This window comes from Hypanus sabinus, unplaced genomic scaffold (genome assembly GCF_030144855.1).
Source record: "Hypanus sabinus isolate sHypSab1 unplaced genomic scaffold, sHypSab1.hap1 scaffold_986, whole genome shotgun sequence".
In the NCBI taxonomy this organism is placed as follows: domain Eukaryota; kingdom Metazoa; phylum Chordata; class Chondrichthyes; order Myliobatiformes; family Dasyatidae; genus Hypanus; species Hypanus sabinus.
Window position 1 is genome coordinate 75,048 of NW_026781842.1, and position 19,871 is coordinate 94,918.

General features: G+C 48.5%; 1 protein-coding gene across 1 annotated transcript in view; it reads left to right on the top strand.

The window, feature by feature from the left end:
* Positions 1-18,195: 18,195 nt before the first annotated feature.
* The window catches only part of LOC132390613 (deleted in malignant brain tumors 1 protein-like), a 52,151-nt gene continuing 50,475 nt past the window's right edge, over positions 18,196-19,871 (top strand). The window contains exon 1 of the mRNA XM_059963213.1: positions 18,196-18,390. The gene's annotated coding sequence lies outside the window, so the exon portion shown is untranslated. The remainder of the gene's footprint in view (positions 18,391-19,871) is intronic.

Below are 19,871 nucleotides of genomic sequence, written 5' to 3' on the forward strand. Positions count from 1 at the left end.
CCCCCTGCCTCTCTTGACTGTCACCCATTTGCCTACCTCCTGTCTTTTCGGTGTGACTGCCTCCCGATAACTCTTATCTATCTCTGCCTCTGCCTCCCGAATGATCCGTAGTTCATCCAGCTCCAGCTCCAACTCCCTAACTCGGTCTGATAGGAGCTGCAGCTGGACGCACCTCTTGCAGGTGTGGTCATCAGGGACAACTGTGTTGACCCTGACCTCCCACGTACTGCATAAGGAGCACACCACTGCTGTAACTGTCTCCCCCATTAGCTGATCCTAGATTAGTCAGAATAAATGAGAAACAGGCTTCTTGTCGAAGTCCCCTTGCGTCGAAGCCCGTTGAGCCAAACCCAGCACTCTGGTCCCACGCACTCCGCTGCCCGCTCCTGAAAGTGGGCCGCTTTTTAAACCCGCGCTCACTGCCGACTTCACCCGCACTTGCACAGCTTTACCTTCCTCCTCAGGTACTCTCCAGGTAGGTCCGAGGGTCCGAATATCCTGGTTAGGCACAGGAGTACATTCAGCCAGAGACTCATTCCACCGAGATGTAACACTGAGCGTCGTAGGAATTCATTCCTCTCTGTGGCCATCAAACTTTACAACTCCTCCCTCGGAGAGTCAGACACCCTGAGCCAATAGGCTGGTCCTGGACTTCCTTCCACTTGGCATGATTAACTTATTACTACTTAATCATTTATGGTTTTATATTGCTATATTTCTTCACTGTTCTTGGTGCGGCTGTAACAAAACCCAATTTCCCTCGGGATCAATAAAGTATGTCTGTCTGTCTGTCTGCCATGAGAATCAGTAAGTAGAGGTGGAGGCCGAGGTAAATTTCCTTTTCTCTTGGTCTATTTCTGTCGAGTATTACAGTGAGAATGGGGCCAGGGTTCTTCATGGGAGATGTGGGAACTTTGGGAGACCTGCAGTCTCTCTGATAACTATACGGGCTCTGAGTGTCAGCTCCTCAGAGTCGTGCGTTGAAGAATTGGAGTTGAATCTGGATGGCCTTTGGTGCGTACGGGTGAATGAGGAGATGATGGATAGAAGCCCCTAAGTTACAGGAGGCAGGTACCTGCGTGTCTGTGAGGAGAGGGAAAGGGAATAGGTAGACAGTGAGTGTACCACTGTGGTTGTCCCGTTAAATAATAAGCATTCCGCCTTGGATACTGGTGCGGGCTGTAATGGGAGGAACGACCCTCCGGGGGAGGCAACAGTCCCAGAACAGAAATGACTCACATGAGGGAATAATTTTAAGGTGATGGAGGAGGGTACAGGGTGGGTATTGGGGTGGGCTGGGGTGTAGTCAGAGGTCAGGTTTTACACAGACAGTGCAGGATGTCTAGAATGTGCTGTCAGAGGTGGTGGTAGAGACAGACACATTAGGGACTTCCAGGAATGAACCAAAAATGCGGGTTATGTGGGATTGATCTTGGACGAGATTAACATCATGGGCCAAGTGTGTGAAGTGTGCTGTAATACTGTTTGTTTGAGGGAACCGAGTCTCCACTCTGAGGCAAAATAGGTACATTACCAGCAGTGAACTAACTGGAAACCCCCCCCCCCCCCCGCACCACCCTCCCCACTCCCTGATCTGTTCCAGGCCCAGTCCCCGTCCGGCTGGTGAACGGGAACAACATGTGCTCTGGGAGAGTCGAGGTCTATCATAACTCTACCTGGGGCACCGTCTGTGGCAGGAGCTGGAATAGGAGTGAAGCGGACGTGCTCTGCAGGATTTTGAACTGTGGGACATCTGAGTCGGTAACAACAGATGCCTCCTACGGAGAGGGCACTGGGAAGATCTGGCTGGATGGGGTGAAGTGTAACGGGACAGAGCCTGCTCTCGACCAGTGCCCGGCCAGCCCATGGGGGGTGAATAACTGCTCCCACGCACAGGACGCTGGAGTCTCCTGCACAGGTGAGTGTGGGTGGGCAGCGAGTGTGTGCTTTACACTGAAACCTCTGCTGTGCTATTGAGTGAACTCCAGTGTTGAACGGATTGTTCACCTGACTGCATCTCTGTCCTTCTCGAGTTCCTCAACTACTGTACAGAGTCTTGCCTTCTTAGGAAGTTTTCTGATGACTCTGCCATAATTGGATGCATCAGCAAGGGAGATGAGGCTGAGTACAGGTCTACGGTGGGAAACTTTGTCACATGGTGCGAGCAGAATCATCTGCAGCTTAAACTGAAAAATTCTGAAGAGCTGATGGTGGACCTAACGAGGGCTAAATCACCGATGACCCCCCTTTGCATCCAAGGGGTCAGTGTGGATATGGTGGAGGACTACAAATAGCTGAGCATTTGAATCGACAATAAACTGGACTGGTCAAACAACACTGAGGCTGTCTACAAGGAGGGTCAGAGCCGTCTCTATTTCCTGAGCAGACTGAGGCCCTTTAACATCTGCCGGACGATGCTGAGGATGTTCCACGAGTCTGTTGGCCAGTGCTATCATGTTTGCTGTTGTGTGCTGGGGCAGCAGGCTGAGGGTAGCAGACACCAACAGAATCAACAAACTCATTCGTAAGGCCAGTGACGTTGTGGGGGTGGAACTGGACTCTCTGACGGTGGTGTCTGAAAAGAGGATGCTGTCCAAGTTGCACGCCATCTTATATAACAAACCATATAACCATATAACAATCACAGCACGGAAACAGGCCATCTCGGCCCTCCTAGTCCGTGCTGAACTCTTAGTCTCACCTAGTCCCACCTACCCGCATTCAGCCCATAACCCTCCACTCCTTTCCTGTCCATATACCTATCCAATTTTACCTTAAATGACACAATTGAACTGGCTTCTACTACTTCTACAGGAAGCTCATTCCACACAGCTATCACTCTCTGAGTAAAGAAATTCCCCCTCGTGTTTCCCTTAAACTTCTGCCCCCTAACTCTCAAATCATGTCCTCTCATTTGAATCTCCCCTACTCTCAATGGAAACAGCCTATTCACGTCAACTCTATCTATCCCTCTCAAAATTTTAAATACCTCGATCAAATCCTCCCTCAACTTTCTATGCTCCAATGAATAGAGATCTTGGTCAATGACTCCCATCCACTCCATAATAGACAATAGACAACAGGTGGAGAAATAGACCATTCGGCCCTTCGAGCCTGCACCGCCATTTTGAGATCATGGCTGATCAATTACTATCAATACCCGGTTCCTGCCTTGTCCCCATATCCCTTGATTCCCCTATCCATAAGATACCTATCTAGCTCTTTCTTGAAAACATCCAGAGAATTGGCCTCCACTACCTTCCGAGGCAGTGCATTCCAGACCCCCACAACTCTCTGGGAGAAGAAGTTTTTCCTTAACTCTGTCCTAAATGACCTACCCCTTATTCTCAAACCATGCCCTCTGATACTGGGCTCTTACAGCATCTGGAACATATTTCCTGCCTCTATCTTGTCCAATCCCTTAATAATCTTATATGTTTCAATCAGATCCCCTCTCAATCTCCTTAATTCCAGCGTGTACAAGCCCAGTCTCTCTAACCTCTCTGTGTAAGACAGTCCGGACATCCCAGGAATTAACCTCGTGAATCTACGCTGCACTTCCTCTACAGCCAGGATGTCCTTCCTTAACCCTGGAGACCAAAACTGTACACAATACTCCAGGTGTGGTCTCACCAGGGCTCTGTACAAATGCAAGAGGATTTCCTTGCTCTTGTACTCAATTCCCTTTGTAATAAAGGCCAACATTACATTAGCCTTCTTCACTGCCTGCTGCACTTGCTCATTCACCTTCAGTGACTGATGAACAAGGACTCCGAGATCTCTTTGTATTTCTCCCTTACCCAACTCTACACCATTCAGATAATAATCTGCCTTCCTGTTCTTACTCCCAAAGTGGATAACCTCACACTTATTCACATTAAACACCATCTGCCAAGTATCTGCCCACTCACCCAGCCTATCCAAGTCACCCTGAATTCTCCTAACATCCTCATCACATGTCACACTGCCACCCAGCTTAGTATCATCAGCAAACTTGCTGATGTTATTCTAAATGCCTTCATCTAAATTGCTGATGTAAATCATAAACAGCTGTGGTCCCAATACCGAGCCCTGTGGCACCCCACTAGTCACCACCTGCCATTCCGAGAAACACCCATTCACCGCTACCCTTTGCTTTCTATCTGCCAACCAGTTTTCTATCCATGTCAATGTCTTCCCCCCAATGCCATGAGCTCTGATTTTACCCACCAATCTTCCATGTGGGACCTTATCAAATGCCTTCTGAAAATCGAGGTACACTACATCCACTGGATCTCCCCCTTCCAACTTCCTGGTTACATCCTCGAAAAACTCCAACAGATTAGTCAAGCATGATTTACCCTTGGTAAATCCATGCTGGCTCGGCCCAATCCTATCACTGTTATCTAGATATGCCACTATTTCATCCTTAATGATGGACTCTAGCATCTTTCCCACCACCGATGTCAGGCTGACAGGTGGATAATTCTCTGTTTTCTCCCTCCCTCCTTTTTTAAAAAGTGGGATAACGTTAGCCATTCTCCAATCCTCAGGAACTGATCCTGAATCTAAGGAACATTGGAAAATGATTACCAATGCATCCGCAATTTCCAGGGCCACCTCCTTTAGTACCCTAGGGTGCAGACCAACTGGACCTGGGGATTTGTCAGCCTTCAGTCCCATCAGTCTTCTCATCACTGTTTCCTTCCGAATGTCAATCTGTTTCATTTCCTCTGTTACCCTATGTCCTTGGCCCATCCATACATCTGGGAGATTGCTTGTGTCTTCCTTAGTGAAAACAGATCTAAAGTACTCATTAAATTCTTCTGCCATTTCTCTGTTTCCCATAATAATTTCACCCAATTCATTCTTCAAGGGCCCAACATTGTTCTTAACTATCTTCTTTCTCTTCACATACCTAAAAAAGCTTTTGCTATCTTCCTTTGTATTCCTGGCTAGCTTGCGTTCATACCTCATTTTTTCTCCCCGTATTGTCTTTTTAGTTAAGTTCTGTTGTTCCTTAAAAATTTCCCAATCATCTGTCCTCCCACTCACCTTAGCTCTGTCATACTTCCTTTTTTTTAATGCTATGCAATCTCTGACTTCCTTTGTCAACCACTGTGGCCCCTTTCCCACCTTTGAATCCTTCCTTCTCCGGGGGATGAACTGATTTTGCACCTTGTGCATTATTCCCAAGAATACCTGCCATTGCTGTTCCACTGTCTTTTCTGCTAGGTTATCAGTCCAGTCAACTTTGGCCAGCTCCTCCCTCATGGCTCCATAGTCTCCTTTGTTCAACTGCAACACTGACACCTCCGATCTGCCCTTATCCTTTTTCAAATTGCAGATAAAAGCTTATCATATTGTGATCACTACCTCCTAATGGCTCCCTTACTGCGAGATCGTTTATCAAATCCTGTTCATTACATAACACTAAATCCAGAATAGTCTTGTCCCTGGTCGGCTCTCGTACAAGCTGTTCCAAGAATGCATCCCATAGGCACTCTACAAACTCCCTATCCTGGGGACCAGCACCAACCTGATTCTCCCAGTTCACCTGCATGTTGAAATCCCCCATAACTACTGTGACATTACCTTTGCCACATGCCAATGTTAATTCCCTATTCAACTTGCACCCAATATCCATGCTACTGTTTGGTGGCCTGTAGACAACACACATTAGGGTCCTTTTGCCCTTACTGTTCATCAGTTCTATCCACACAGACTCTACTTCTCCTGACCTTATGTCCCCCCTTGCAAAGGACTGAATCTCATTCTTCACCAACAGGGCCACCCCACCCCCTCTGCCCACATTTCTGTCCCTACGATAGCACGTATACCCTTGTACCTTCATTTCCCAGGTCTGATCTCCCTGCAGCCATGACTCCGTTATCCCAACAACATCATAGTTACCCATTCGCACCTGGGCTTCAAGCTCATCCGCCTTATTTCTGACACTTTGTGCATTTAGTTATAGAATTTTTAACCCATTTCTCCTCTCTCTGTTTGAATTGCTGCCTATTGTGCTTAACCCAGCTCCCCGAACTCCCATCGGGCTATACGCCCCTAGAGTTTTGTTGTCCTTCCTAAACTTACTTGTTCTTTCAACACATTTAACTCCATGTTCCGTCAGACCATCCCTCTGTGCATGAGTCCTCCTTATCACTTGTTCCGCCCCACCTTCCTCTACTACACACTTAATATTCCGGAACCGTGTAGTCCCCACCTATCCTTTATTCTTCCTCTCGCTATCCTCTCTCACATTCTGGATCCCCGCCCCCTGCAAATTTAGTTTAAACCCTCCAAGAAGCACGAGCAAACTTCCCTGCAAGAATGTTAGTACCGCTCCAGTTCAGGTGTAAACCGTCCCTTCGGAACAGATCCCACCTTCCCTGGAACAAAGCCCAATTATCTACAAACCTGAAGCCCTCCCTCCTGCCCCATCCTCTCAGCCACGTATTAATCTGTATAATCCTTCTGTTCCTTGCCTCACTTGCACGTGGCACAGGTAGCAATCCTGAGATTGTTACCCTGGAGGTCCCGCCCTTCAGCTTCGCACCTAACTCCCTGAACTCCCTACGCAGGACCACCTCACTCATCCTACCCACGTCATTGGTCCCTACATGGACCACAACATCTGGATTCTTGCCCTCCCTCTCGAGAATAACCTGCACCCGATCTGAGATGTCTCGGACCCCGGCACCAGGGAAGCAACATACCATCTGAGACTCCCGATCTTCCCCACAAAATCTCCTATCCGCCCCCCTGACTGTAGAATCCCCTATCACTACCGCTCTCTTCTCTTCCCTCCTTGCCAGAGACAGGACCACTGCAGCTTGTTCCTGGTAGGCCATCCCCACCAACAGTATCCAAAACGGTATACTTATTGTTGATGGGAATGGCCACAGGGGTGCTCTTCTCTCTCTGTCTGCTCCCCCTGCCTCTCTTGACTGTCACCCATTTGCCTACCTCCTGTCTTTTCGGTGTGACTGCCTCCCGATAACTCTTATCTATCTCTGCCTCTGCCTCCCGAATGATCCGTAGTTCATCCAGCTCCAGCTCCAACTCCCTAACTCGGTCTGATAGGAGCTGCAGCTGGACGCACCTCTTGCAGGTGTGGTCATCAGGGACAACTGTGTTGACCCTGACCTCCCACGTACTGCATAAGGAGCACACCACTGCTGTAACTGTCTCCCCCATTAGCTGATCCTAGATTAGTCAGAATAAATGAGAAACAGGCTTCTTGTCGAAGTCCCCTTGCGTCGAAGCCCGTTGAGCCAAACCCAGCACTCTGGTCCCACGCACTCCGCTGCCCGCTCCTGAAAGTGGGCCGCTTTTTAAACCCGCGCTCACTGCCGACTTCACCCGCACTTGCACAGCTTTACCTTCCTCCTCAGGTACTCTCCAGGTAGGTCCGAGGGTCCGAATATCCTGGTTAGGCACAGGAGTACATTCAGCCAGAGACTCATTCCACCGAGATGTAACACTGAGCGTCGTAGGAATTCATTCCTCTCTGTGGCCATCAAACTTTACAACTCCTCCCTCGGAGAGTCAGACACCCTGAGCCAATAGGCTGGTCCTGGACTTCCTTCCACTTGGCATGATTAACTTATTACTACTTAATCATTTATGGTTTTATATTGCTATATTTCTTCACTGTTCTTGGTGCGGCTGTAACAAAACCCAATTTCCCTCGGGATCAATAAAGTATGTCTGTCTGTCTGTCTGCCATGAGAATCAGTAAGTAGAGGTGGAGGCCGAGGTAAATTTCCTTTTCTCTTGGTCTATTTCTGTCGAGTATTACAGTGAGAATGGGGCCAGGGTTCTTCATGGGAGATGTGGGAACTTTGGGAGACCTGCAGTCTCTCTGATAACTATACGGGCTCTGAGTGTCAGCTCCTCAGAGTCGTGCGTTGAAGAATTGGAGTTGAATCTGGATGGCCTTTGGTGCGTACGGGTGAATGAGGAGATGATGGATAGAAGCCCCTAAGTTACAGGAGGCAGGTACCTGCGTGTCTGTGAGGAGAGGGAAAGGGAATAGGTAGACAGTGAGTGTACCACTGTGGTTGTCCCGTTAAATAATAAGCATTCCGCCTTGGATACTGGTGCGGGCTGTAATGGGAGGAACGACCCTCCGGGGGAGGCAACAGTCACAGAACAGAAATGACTCACATGAGGGAATAATTTTAAGGTGATGGAGGAGGGTACAGGGTGGGTATTGGGGTGGGCTGGGGTGTAGTCAGAGGTCAGGTTTTACACAGACAGTGCAGGATGTCTAGAATGTGCTGTCAGAGGTGGTGGTAGAGACAGACACATTAGGGACTTCCAGGAATGAACCAAAAATGCGGGTTATGTGGGATTGATCTTGGACGAGATTAACATCATGGGCCAAGTGTGTGAAGTGTGCTGTAATACTGTTTGTTTGAGGGAACCGAGTCTCCACTCTGAGGCAAAATAGGTACATTACCAGGAGTGAACTAACTGGAATCCCCTCCCCCACACCACCCTCCCCTCTCTCTGATCTGTTTCAGGCCCGGTCCCCGTCCGGCTGGTGAACGGGAACAACATGTGCTCTGGGAGAGTCGAGGTCTATCATAACTCTACCTGGGGCACCGTCTGTGGCAGGAGCTGGAATAGGAGTGAAGCGGACGTGGTCTGCAGGATTTTGAACTGTGGGACATCTGAGTCGGTAACAACAGATGCCTCCTACGGAGAGGGCACTGGGAAGATCTGGCTGGATGGGGTGAAGTGTAACGGGACAGAGCCTGCTCTCGACCAGTGCCCGGCCAGCCCATGGGGGGTGAATAACTGCTCCCACGCACAGGACGCTGGAGTCTCCTGCACAGGTGAGTGTGGGTGGGCAGCGGGTGTGTGCTTTACACTGAAACCTCTGCTGTGCTATTGAGTGAACTCCAGTGTTGAACGGATTGTTCACCTGACTGCATCTCTGTCCTTCTCGAGTTCCTCAACTACTGTACAGAGTCTTGCCTTCTTAGGAAGTTTTCTGATGACTCTGCCATAGTTGGATGCATCAGCAAGGGAGATGAGGCTGAGAACAGGTCTACGGTGGGAAACTTTGTCACATGGTGCGAGCAGAATCATCTGCAGCTTAAACTGAAAAATTCTGAAGAGCTGATGGTGGACCTAACGAGGGCTAAATCACCGATGACCCCCCTTTGCATCCAAGGGGTCAGTGTGGATATGGTGGAGGACTACAAATAGCTGAGCATTTGAATCGACAATAAACTGGACTGGTCGAACAACACTGAGGCTGTCTACAAGGAGGGTCAGAGCCGTCTCTATTTCCTGAGCAGACTGAGGCCCTTTAACATCTGCCGGACGATGCTGAGGATGTTCCACGAGTCTGTTGGCCAGTGCTATCATGTTTGCTGTTGTGTGCTGGGGCAGCAGGCTGAGGGTAGCAGACACCAACAGAATCAACAAACTCATTCGTAAGGCCAGTGACGTTGTGGGGGTGGAACTGGACTCTCTGACGGTGGTGTCTGAAAAGAGGATGCTGTCCAAGTTGCACGCCATCTTATATAACAAACCATATAACCATATAACAATCACAGCACGGAAACAGGCCATCTCGGCCCTCCTAGTCCGTGCTGAACTCTTAGTCTCACCTAGTCCCACCTACCCGCATTCAGCCCATAACCCTCCACTCCTTTCCTGTCCATATACCTATCCAATTTTACCTTAAATGACACAATTGAACTGGCTTCTACTACTTCTACAGGAAGCTCATTCCACACAGCTATCACTCTCTGAGTAAAGAAATTCCCCCTCGTGTTTCCCTTAAACTTCTGCCCCCTAACTCTCAAATCATGTCCTCTCATTTGAATCTCCCCTACTCTCAATGGAAACAGCCTATTCACGTCAACTCTATCTATCCCTCTCAAAATTTTAAATACCTCGATCAAATCCTCCCTCAACTTTCTATGCTCCAATGAATAGAGATCTTGGTCAATGACTCCCATCCACTCCATAATAGACAATAGACAACAGGTGGAGAAATAGACCATTCGGCCCTTCGAGCCTGCACCGCCATTTTGAGATCATGGCTGATCAATTACTATCAATACCCGGTTCCTGCCTTGTCCCCATATCCCTTGATTCCCCTATCCATAAGATACCTATCTAGCTCTTTCTTGAAAACATCCAGAGAATTGGCCTCCACTACCTTCCGAGGCAGTGCATTCCAGACCCCCACAACTCTCTGGGAGAAGAAGTTTTTCCTTAACTCTGTCCTAAATGACCTACCCCTTATTCTCAAACCATGCCCTCTGATACTGGGCTCTTACAGCATCTGGAACATATTTCCTGCCTCTATCTTGTCCAATCCCTTAATAATCTTATATGTTTCAATCAGATCCCCTCTCAATCTCCTTAATTCCAGCGTGTACAAGCCCAGTCTCTCTAACCTCTCTGCGTAAGACAGTCCGGACATCCCAGGAATTAACCTCGTGAATCTACGCTGCACTTCCTCTACAGCCAGGATGTCCTTCCTTAACCCTGGAGACCAAAACTGTACACAATACTCCAGGTGTGGTCTCACCAGGGCTCTGTACAAATGCAAGAGGATTTCCTTGCTCTTGTACTCAATTCCCTTTGTAATAAAGGCCAACATTACATTAGCCTTCTTCACTGCCTGCTGCACTTGCTCATTCACCTTCAGTGACTGATGAACAAGGACTCCGAGATCTCTTTGTATTTCTCCCTTACCCAACTCTACACCATTCAGATAATAATCTGCCTTCCTGTTCTTACTCCCAAAGTGGATAACCTCACACTTATTCGCATTAAACACCATCTGCCAAGTATCTGCCCACTCACCCAGCCTATCCAAGTCACCCTGAATTCTCCTAACATCCTCATCACATGTCACACTGCCACCCAGCTTAGTATCATCAGCAAACTTGCTGATGTTATTCTAAATGCCTTCATCTAAATCGTTGACGTAAATGGTAAACAGCTGTGGTCCCAATACCGAGCCCTGTGGCACCCCACTAGTCACCACCTGCCATTCCGAGAAACACCCATTCACCGCTACCCTTTGCTTTCTATCTGCCAACCAGTTTTCTATCCATGTCAATGTCTTCCCCCCAATACCCTGAGCTTTGATTTTACCCACCAATCTTCCATGTGGGACCTTATCAAATGCCTTCTGAAAATCGAGGTACACTACATCCACTGGATCTCCCCCATCTAACTTCCTGGTTACATCCTCGAAAAACTCCAACAGATTAGTCAAGCATGATTTACCCTTGGTAAATCCATGCTGGCTCGGCCCAATCCTATCACTGTTATCTAGATATGCCACTATTTCATCCTTAATGATGGACTCTAGCATCTTTCCCACCACCGATGTCAGGCTGACAGGTGGATAATTCTCTGTTTTCTCCCTCCCTCCTTTTTTAAAAAGTGGGATAACGTTAGCCATTCTCCAATCCTCAGGAACTGATCCTGAATCTAAGGAACATTGGAAAATGATTACCAATGCATCCGCAATTTCCAGGGCCACCTCCTTTAGTACCCTAGGGTGCAGACCAACTGGACCTGGGGATTTGTCAGCCTTCAGTCCCATCAGTCTTCTCATCACTGTTTCCTTCCGAATGTCAATCTGTTTCATTTCCTCTGTTACCCTATGTCCTTGGCCCATCCATACATCTGGGAGATTGCTTGTGTCTTCCTTAGTGAAAACAGATCTAAAGTACTCATTAAATTCTTCTGCCATTTCTCTGTTTCCCATAATAATTTCACCCAATTCATTCTTCAAGGGCCCAACATTGTTCTTAACTATCTTCTTTCTCTTCACATACCTAAAAAAGCTTTTGCTATCTTCCTTTGTATTCCTGGCTAGCTTGCGTTCATACCTCATTTTTTCTCCCCGTATTGTCTTTTTAGTTAAGTTCTGTTGTTCCTTAAAAATTTCCCAATCATCTGTCCTCCCACTCACCTTAGCTCTGTCATACTTCCTTTTTTTTAATGCTATGCAATCTCTGACTTCCTTTGTCAACCACTGTGGCCCCTTTCCCACCTTTGAATCCTTCCTTCTCCGGGGGATGAACTGATTTTGCACCTTGTGCATTATTCCCAAGAATACCTGCCATTGCTGTTCCACTGTCTTTTCTGCTAGGTTATCAGTCCAGTCAACTTTGGCCAGCTCCTCCCTCATGGCTCCATAGTCTCCTTTGTTCAACTGCAACACTGACACCTCCGATCTGCCCTTATCCTTTTTCAAATTGCAGATAAAAGCTTATCATATTGTGATCACTACCTCCTAATGGCTCCCTTACTGCGAGATCGTTTATCAAATCCTGTTCATTACATAACACTAAATCCAGAATAGTCTTGTCCCTGGTCGGCTCTCGTACAAGCTGTTCCAAGAATGCATCCCATAGGCACTCTACAAACTCCCTATCCTGGGGACCAGCACCAACCTGATTCTCCCAGTTCACCTGCATGTTGAAATCCCCCATAACTACTGTGACATTACCTTTGCCACATGCCAATGTTAATTCCCTATTCAACTTGCACCCAATATCCATGCTACTGTTTGGTGGCCTGTAGACAACACACATTAGGGTCCTTTTGCCCTTACTGTTCATCAGTTCTATCCACACAGACTCTACTTCTCCTGACCTTATGTCCCCCCTTGCAAAGGACTGAATCTCATTCTTCACCAACAGGGCCACCCCACCCCCTCTGCCCACATTTCTGTCCCTACGATAGCACGTATACCCTTGTACCTTCATTTCCCAGGTCTGATCTCCCTGCAGCCATGACTCCGTTATCCCAACAACATCATAGTTACCCATTCGCACCTGGGCTTCAAGCTCATCCGCCTTATTTCTAACACTTTGTGCATTTAGTTATAGAATTTTTAACCCATTTCTCCTCTCTCTGTTTGAATTGCTGCCTATTGTGCTTAACCCAGCTCCCCGAACTCCCATCGGGCTATACGCCGCTAGAGTTTTGTTGTCCTTCCTAAACTTACTTATTCTTTCAACACATTTAACTCCATGTTCCGTCAGACCATCCCTCTGTGCATGAGTCCTCCTTATCACTTGTTCCGCCCCACCTTCCTCTACTACACACTTAATATTCCGGAACCGTGTAGTCCCCACCTATCCTTTATTCTTCCTCTCGCTATCCTCCCTCACATTCTGGATCCCCGCCCCCTGCAAATTTAGTTTAAACCCTCCAAGAAGCACGAGCAAACTTCCCTGCAAGAATGTTAGTACCGCTCCAGTTCAGGTGTAAACCGTCCCTTCGGAACAGATCCCACCTTCCCTGGAACAAAGCCCAATTATCTACAAACCTGAATCCCTCCCTCCTGCACCATCCTCTCAGCCACTTATTAATCTGTATAATCCTTCTGTTCCTTGCCTCACTCGCACGTGGCACAGGTAGAAATCCTGAGATTGTTACCCTGGAGGTCCCGCCCTTCAGCTTCGCACCTAACTCCCTGAACTCCCTACGCAGGACCACCTCACTCATCCTACCCACGTCATTGGTCCCTACATGGACCACAACATCTGGATTCTTGCCCTCCCTCTCGAGAATAACCTGCACCCGATCTGAGATGTCTCGGACCCCGGCACCAGGGAAGCAACATACCATCCGAGACTCCCGATCTTCCCCACAAAATCTCCTATCCGCCCCCCTGACTGTAGAATCCCCTATCACTACCGCTCTCTTCTCTTCCCTCCTTGCCAGAGACAGGACCACTGCAGCTTGTTCCTGGTAGGCCATCCCCACCAACAGTATCCAAAACGGTATACTTATTGTTGATGGGAATGGCCACAGGGGTGCTCTTCTCTCTCTGTCTGCTCCCCCTGCCTCTCTTGACTGTCACCCATTTGCCTACCTCCTGTCTTTTCGGTGTGACTGCCTCCCGATAACTCTTATCTATCTCTGCCTCTGCCTCCCGAATGATCCGTAGTTCATCCAGCTCCAGCTCCAACTCCCTAACTCGGTCTGATAGGAGCTGCAGCTGGACGCACCTCTTGCAGGTGTGGTCATCAGGGACAACTGTGTTGACCCTGACCTCCCACGTACTGCATAAGGAGCACACCACTGCTGTAACTGTCTCCCCCATTAGCTGATCCTAGATTAGTCAGAATAAATGAGAAACAGGCTTCTTGTCGAAGTCCCCTTGCGTCGAAGCCCGTTGAGCCAAACCCAGCACTCTGGTCCCACGCACTCCGCTGCCCGCTCCTGAAAGTGGGCCGCTTTTTAAACCCGCGCTCACTGCCGACTTCACCCGCACTTGCACAGCTTTACCTTCCTCCTCAGGTACTCTCCAGGTAGGTCCGAGGGTCCGAATATCCTGGTTAGGCACAGGAGTACATTCAGCCAGAGACTCATTCCACCGAGATGTAACACTGAGCGTCGTAGGAATTCATTCCTCTCTGTGGCCATCAAACTTTACAACTCCTCCCTCGGAGAGTCAGACACCCTGAGCCAATAGGCTGGTCCTGGACTTCCTTCCACTTGGCATGATTAACTTATTACTACTTAATCATATATGGTTTTATATTGCTATATTTCTTCACTGTTCTTGGTGCGGCTGTAACAAAACCCAATTTCCCTCGGGATCAATAAAGTATGTCTGTCTGTCTGTCTGCCATGAGAATCAGTAAGTAGAGGTGGAGGCCGAGGTAAATTTCCTTTTCTCTTGGTCTATTTCTGTCGAGTATTACAGTGAGAATGGGGCCAGGGTTCTTCATGGGAGATGTGGGAACTTTGGGAGACCTGCAGTCTCTCTGATAACTATACGGGCTCTGAGTGTCAGCTCCTCAGAGTCGTGCGTTGAAGAACTGGAGTTGAATCTGGATGGCCTTTGGTGCGTACGGGTGAATGAGGAGATGATGGATAGAAGCCCCTAAGTTACAGGAGGCAGGTACCTGCGTGTCTGTGAGGAGAGGGAAAGGGAATAGGTAGACAGTGAGTGTACCACTGTGGTTGTCCCGTTAAATAATAAGCATTCCGCCTTGGATACTGGTGCGGGCTGTAATGGGAGGAACGACCCTCCGGGGGAGGCAACAGTCCCAGAACAGAAATGACTCACATGAGGGAATAATTTGAAGGTGATGGAGGAGGGTACAGGGTGGGTATTGGGGTGGGCTGGGGTGCAGTCAGAGGTCAGGTTTTACACAGACAGTGCAGGATGTCTAGAATGTGCTGTCAGAGGTGGTGGTAGAGACAGACACATTAGGGACTTCCAGGAATGAACCAAAAATGCGGGTTATGTGGGATTGATCTTAGACGAGATTAACATCATGGGCCAAGTGTGTGAAGTGTGATGTAATACTGTTTGTTTGAGGGAACCGAGTCTCCACTCTGAGGCAAAATAGGTACATTACCAGGAGTGAACTAACTGGAATCCCCTCCCCCACACCACCCTCCCCTCTCTCTGATCTGTTTCAGGCCCGGTCCCCGTCCGGCTGGTGAACGGGAACAACATGTGCTCTGGGAGAGTCGAGGTCTATCATAACTCTACCTGGGGCACCGTCTGTGGCAGGAGCTGGAATAGGAGTGAAGCGGACGTGGTCTGCAGGATTTTGAACTGTGGGACATCTGAGTCGGTAACAACAGATGCCTCCTACGGAGAGGGCACTGGGAAGATCTGGCTGGATGGGGTGAAGTGTAACGGGACAGAGCCTGCTCTCGACCAGTGCCCGGCCAGCCCATGGGGGGTGAATAACTGCTCCCACGCACAGGACGCTGGAGTCTCCTGCACAGGTGAGTGTGGGTGGGCAGCGAGTGTGTGCTTTACACTGAAACCTCTGCTGTGCTATTGAGTGAACTCCAGTGTTGAGCAGATTGTTGCCCTGACTGCATCACTGTCCTTCTCAAGGTCCTGATCCTCCGTGGTTCCTGGTTGTCAGGTCCAGCTGCAGGTGCTGGGAGAGAGTCGGATTGTAGTGCAGGCTGTCCAAATCACTGCAGAGTCCGAACGGTTAAAGGGTGGAGGAGCATTTCCCTCGCTCCCAGCAATTAGAGGCCCTGTCCCGTTGCCCGGTTGGGATTTTTGGTTTGAGCTTCACCAGGATAGATGTAGACTGTGAAAACGTGAGGGGATATTGGGGTGAGACTGGGAGGTTAATGGAATTACCACCGAGGGCACAACCACAGAATAGAAGGTCATCTCTTTACAGATGAGGAAGAATATTTTTTAGCAAGCATGTTGGGTGTCTGTAAAATTCATTTCCAAAGACGATGTGGAGGCCAAGTGATCGGGGATACTTGAAGCAGTTTGACAGCTTCTTGTTACTCAGGGTGTCGAATATTACGGGTTGACAGCAGAATGGGTTTGAGAAGGATAATTAATCACCCATGGGAATGTCAGATCTGACTCGATGGGCCAAATGGCCGAATGCTGCTCGTTTGTCTGATGGTGCAAGTCTCCCCTGAGCGTCTGATGCTGTCTGGGAACAACTCCACCACGTTTAACCTTCTCGGCCCGATTGCAGTCAGCAGATCCGTTGGCCTGTGGATGTTAATGCCAGTTTTGAAAAGGCCAGTGAGGCCAATCATTCGACCGTCTGCAGGTAATTAGGAACGTGGTGAGGGCCAATAAAAAGCAAAGTGGCCATTAGAACCATAGAACATTACAGCACAGAAACGGTCCTTTCGGCCCTTCTTGGCTGTGCCGTACCATTTTTCTGCCTAGTCCCACAGACCTGCACCTGGCCCATATCCCTCCATACATCTCTCATCCATGTACCTGTCCAAGTTTTCCTTAAATGTTAAAAGTGAGTCTGCATTTACCACTTCATCTGGGACATCATTCCGTACTCCCAACACTCTCTGTGAGCAGAAGCCCCCCCCCCCATGTTCCCTTTAAACTTTTCCCCCTTCACCCTTAACCCATGTCCTGTGATTTTTTTCTCCCCTAGCCTCAGTGGAAAAAGCCTGCTTGCATTTACAAGTGTACAATGTCCTGTGTATGTTACTCAAAATGGCCTCTTTGGTTTGTTACAAGTAGGAATGCTTCTTTGTCGGATAAGTGTTTCTCTCGCCGTTGTTTTGCTTTAGAATGGCTGATATGGTAATTGTATTCATTTGTTAATCAATGGGGAATGTTATTGTGTCTTGTGATGCTGGGAACTTGGGGGAGGGGTTTTCGCGGGTTTTTTTGGGTGGGAGGAAGGTGGACGTGCGCTGCACTGCTCGGAGGACCCCCGAGCGTGGTCCTAGGGGCGAAGACCTGGAGGTCAGAGGCAAGCGACGAGGGGTCGATTGGTTCGTTGATTGAGCTCCAACGAGTGCACTAAACAGACTGAACTTCGATAAGTTGGCGCCTTTTGTTTTTCTCCTTGTATCTATATATTGTATTGCCTACTACTCTTTTAATTTTAGTAAACTCTTTAAAGTGTATGTCATAACGGTATTTGTTGTGGGTTTGATACTGTTGGCGGGCGCGAGGCATAAAACTCGATTCTCACAGCACCTGCGTGTACGGGAGGTGGGTTGGAGAGTGGCTGGATCTCCTTTTCCCCTCGACATATACCAGCCTGTTGGGTAAGGGTTACACAAGCATTGAGGAAGAGGAATGTTGCTTGGGGGAGACCTGAAGTAAATTCAGCCACTGATTTGAGGCACGGACAGGGCAGATGGTTCAGAGTGTTTTTCCCAGGATGGAAATGTCAAATACCACAGCGCACTGGAGGGGGAATGTGTAGAGGAGATTTATCAGGAAGGTTATTTCATGCAGACAGTGGTGGCTGCCTGGAAACCACTGCCAGGGGAGGTTGTGTCAGCAGTTACGACGTCAATGTATAAAACATTTAGACAGGTCCACGTCAAAGCTGGTGTTGAGGAAAATGGAGAGTGTGTGGGCAGCTGCCATCGGTCAGTCTGGCATCCTGGTCAGCAGTTTCATGCTGGTCGGAAGGGCCTGTTCCTGTGCTGTTCTGTTCTGTGCTCGATGTTCCTTCCCTCGAGCACTGATCTCCCACCCAGTCGAACCCTGTTCTCCCCTCAGTCCAAGCCCCATTTCCCATCGCACAGTCTCTCACGTCACTCTTGTCAGCTTACAATATGGGAATCCTCATTTTAACCTCATTCCCTTCTCGTTTCCAGGCCCGGTCCCTGTCCGGCTGGTGAACGGGAACAACATGTGCTCTGGGAGAGTCGAGGTCTATCATAACTCTACCTGGGGCACCGTCTGTGGCAGGAGCTGGAATAGGAGTGAAGCGGACGTGGTCTGCAGGATTTTGAACTGTGGGACATCTGAGTCGGTAACAACAGATGCCTCCTACGGAGAGGGCACTGGGAAGATCTGGCTGGATGGGGTGAAGTGTAATGGGACAGAGCCTGCTCTCGACCAGTGCCCTGCCAGCCCATGGGGGCTGAATAACTGCTCCCACACAGAGGACGCTGGAGTCTCCTGCACAGGTGAGTGTGTGTGGGCAGCGAGTGTGTGCTTTACACTGAAACCTCTGCTGTGCTATTGAGTGAACTCCAGTGTTGAGCAGATTGTTGCCCTGACTGCATCACTGTCCTTCTCAAGGTCCTGATCCTCCGTGGTTCCTGGTTGTCAGGTCCAGCTGCAGGTGCTGGGAGAGAGTCGGATTGTAGTGCAGGCTGTCCAAATCACTGCAGAGTCTGAACGGTTAAAGGGTGGAGGAGCATTTCCCTCGCTCCCAGCAATTAGAGGCCCTGTCCCGTTGCCGGGTTGGGATTTTTGGTTTGAGCTTCACCAGGATAGAGGAGGTAGACTGTGAAAACGTGAGGGGATAGTGTAGTGCGGGGGTCGGCAACCTGCGGCTCCCGAGCCATTTGTGGCTCTTTCACCTCTGTGCTGCGGCTCCCTGTGGCTTTGGGAAATAATTGGTCAGTATTTAATTAAAATGTATTTTATGTTAGTTTGTTAGCTTTTGAAATGTAATTCTAAATTTGAAGATTATGGTGATCTTGTACAATGTAAGTGTGGCGACACATTTTCTGACACATCCGAAACGGCTCACAATTAGCCAGCATTCCGGCTAAGGGAGATTGCCTACGGGGGTTTGTGAGTACGTGTCTTTTGCAGCATCTGCGTCCATGGGGGCTGGGTTGAGGGAGGCTTAGAAGCAAGGCTGTTTAGTTCGAATAAAGTTATTCGACTGCAGTTTACTGACTGCGTGAGCACACCGCTGCAACGTGTTTTTATCGCTATTAATATACGTCACCACTGCCAATACCTGACACCCGCCAGTGCGCGATTTCTTTAATTTTTCGATCCAAGGTAAGCCAACTATGGAGAATTCTAAAAAAAGAAAAGTGACTGAAGAAAACAGAACGTTTAATGATACGTGGACAGATTCATTTGCTTTCACTGTTGACGAGACTGGTTTACCGGTATGCTTAATATGCAATGAGAAACTAGCAAACAACAAAAAGTCAAATGTCGCAAGACATTTCCAGAATAAACACGCAGCCTTTGCTCAAAAATATCCGGATGGAGATGAGAGAAAAAAAGCCGTTTCGGAACTGATGCGGAAGGTTGATCTGAGCAAAAATCATTTCCAGAAATGGATGAAGTCAGGAAAATCAACGACATACGCCAGTTATATTGCCGCTCAGGAAATAGTCAGGCACGGGAAGCAGTTTACAGATGGTGAATATATAAAAGAATCTTTCATTAAGATTTCAGAACATCTATTCACGGACTTTAAAAACAAGAGTGAAATTGTGCAGAAAATCAGGGATATGCCCCTCTCTGCAAAGACTGTCAAAGACAGAACCATAAAAATGGCAGAAGACATCACAAGACAGCAAATTAAAGACATCAATTCAGCTGTGGCCTACTCGATTGCCTGTGACGAGTCTAAAGACAAAGGCGATATTGAACAAATAGCGTTGTTCTGCCGGTATGTAAACTCTGCCGGGCCACA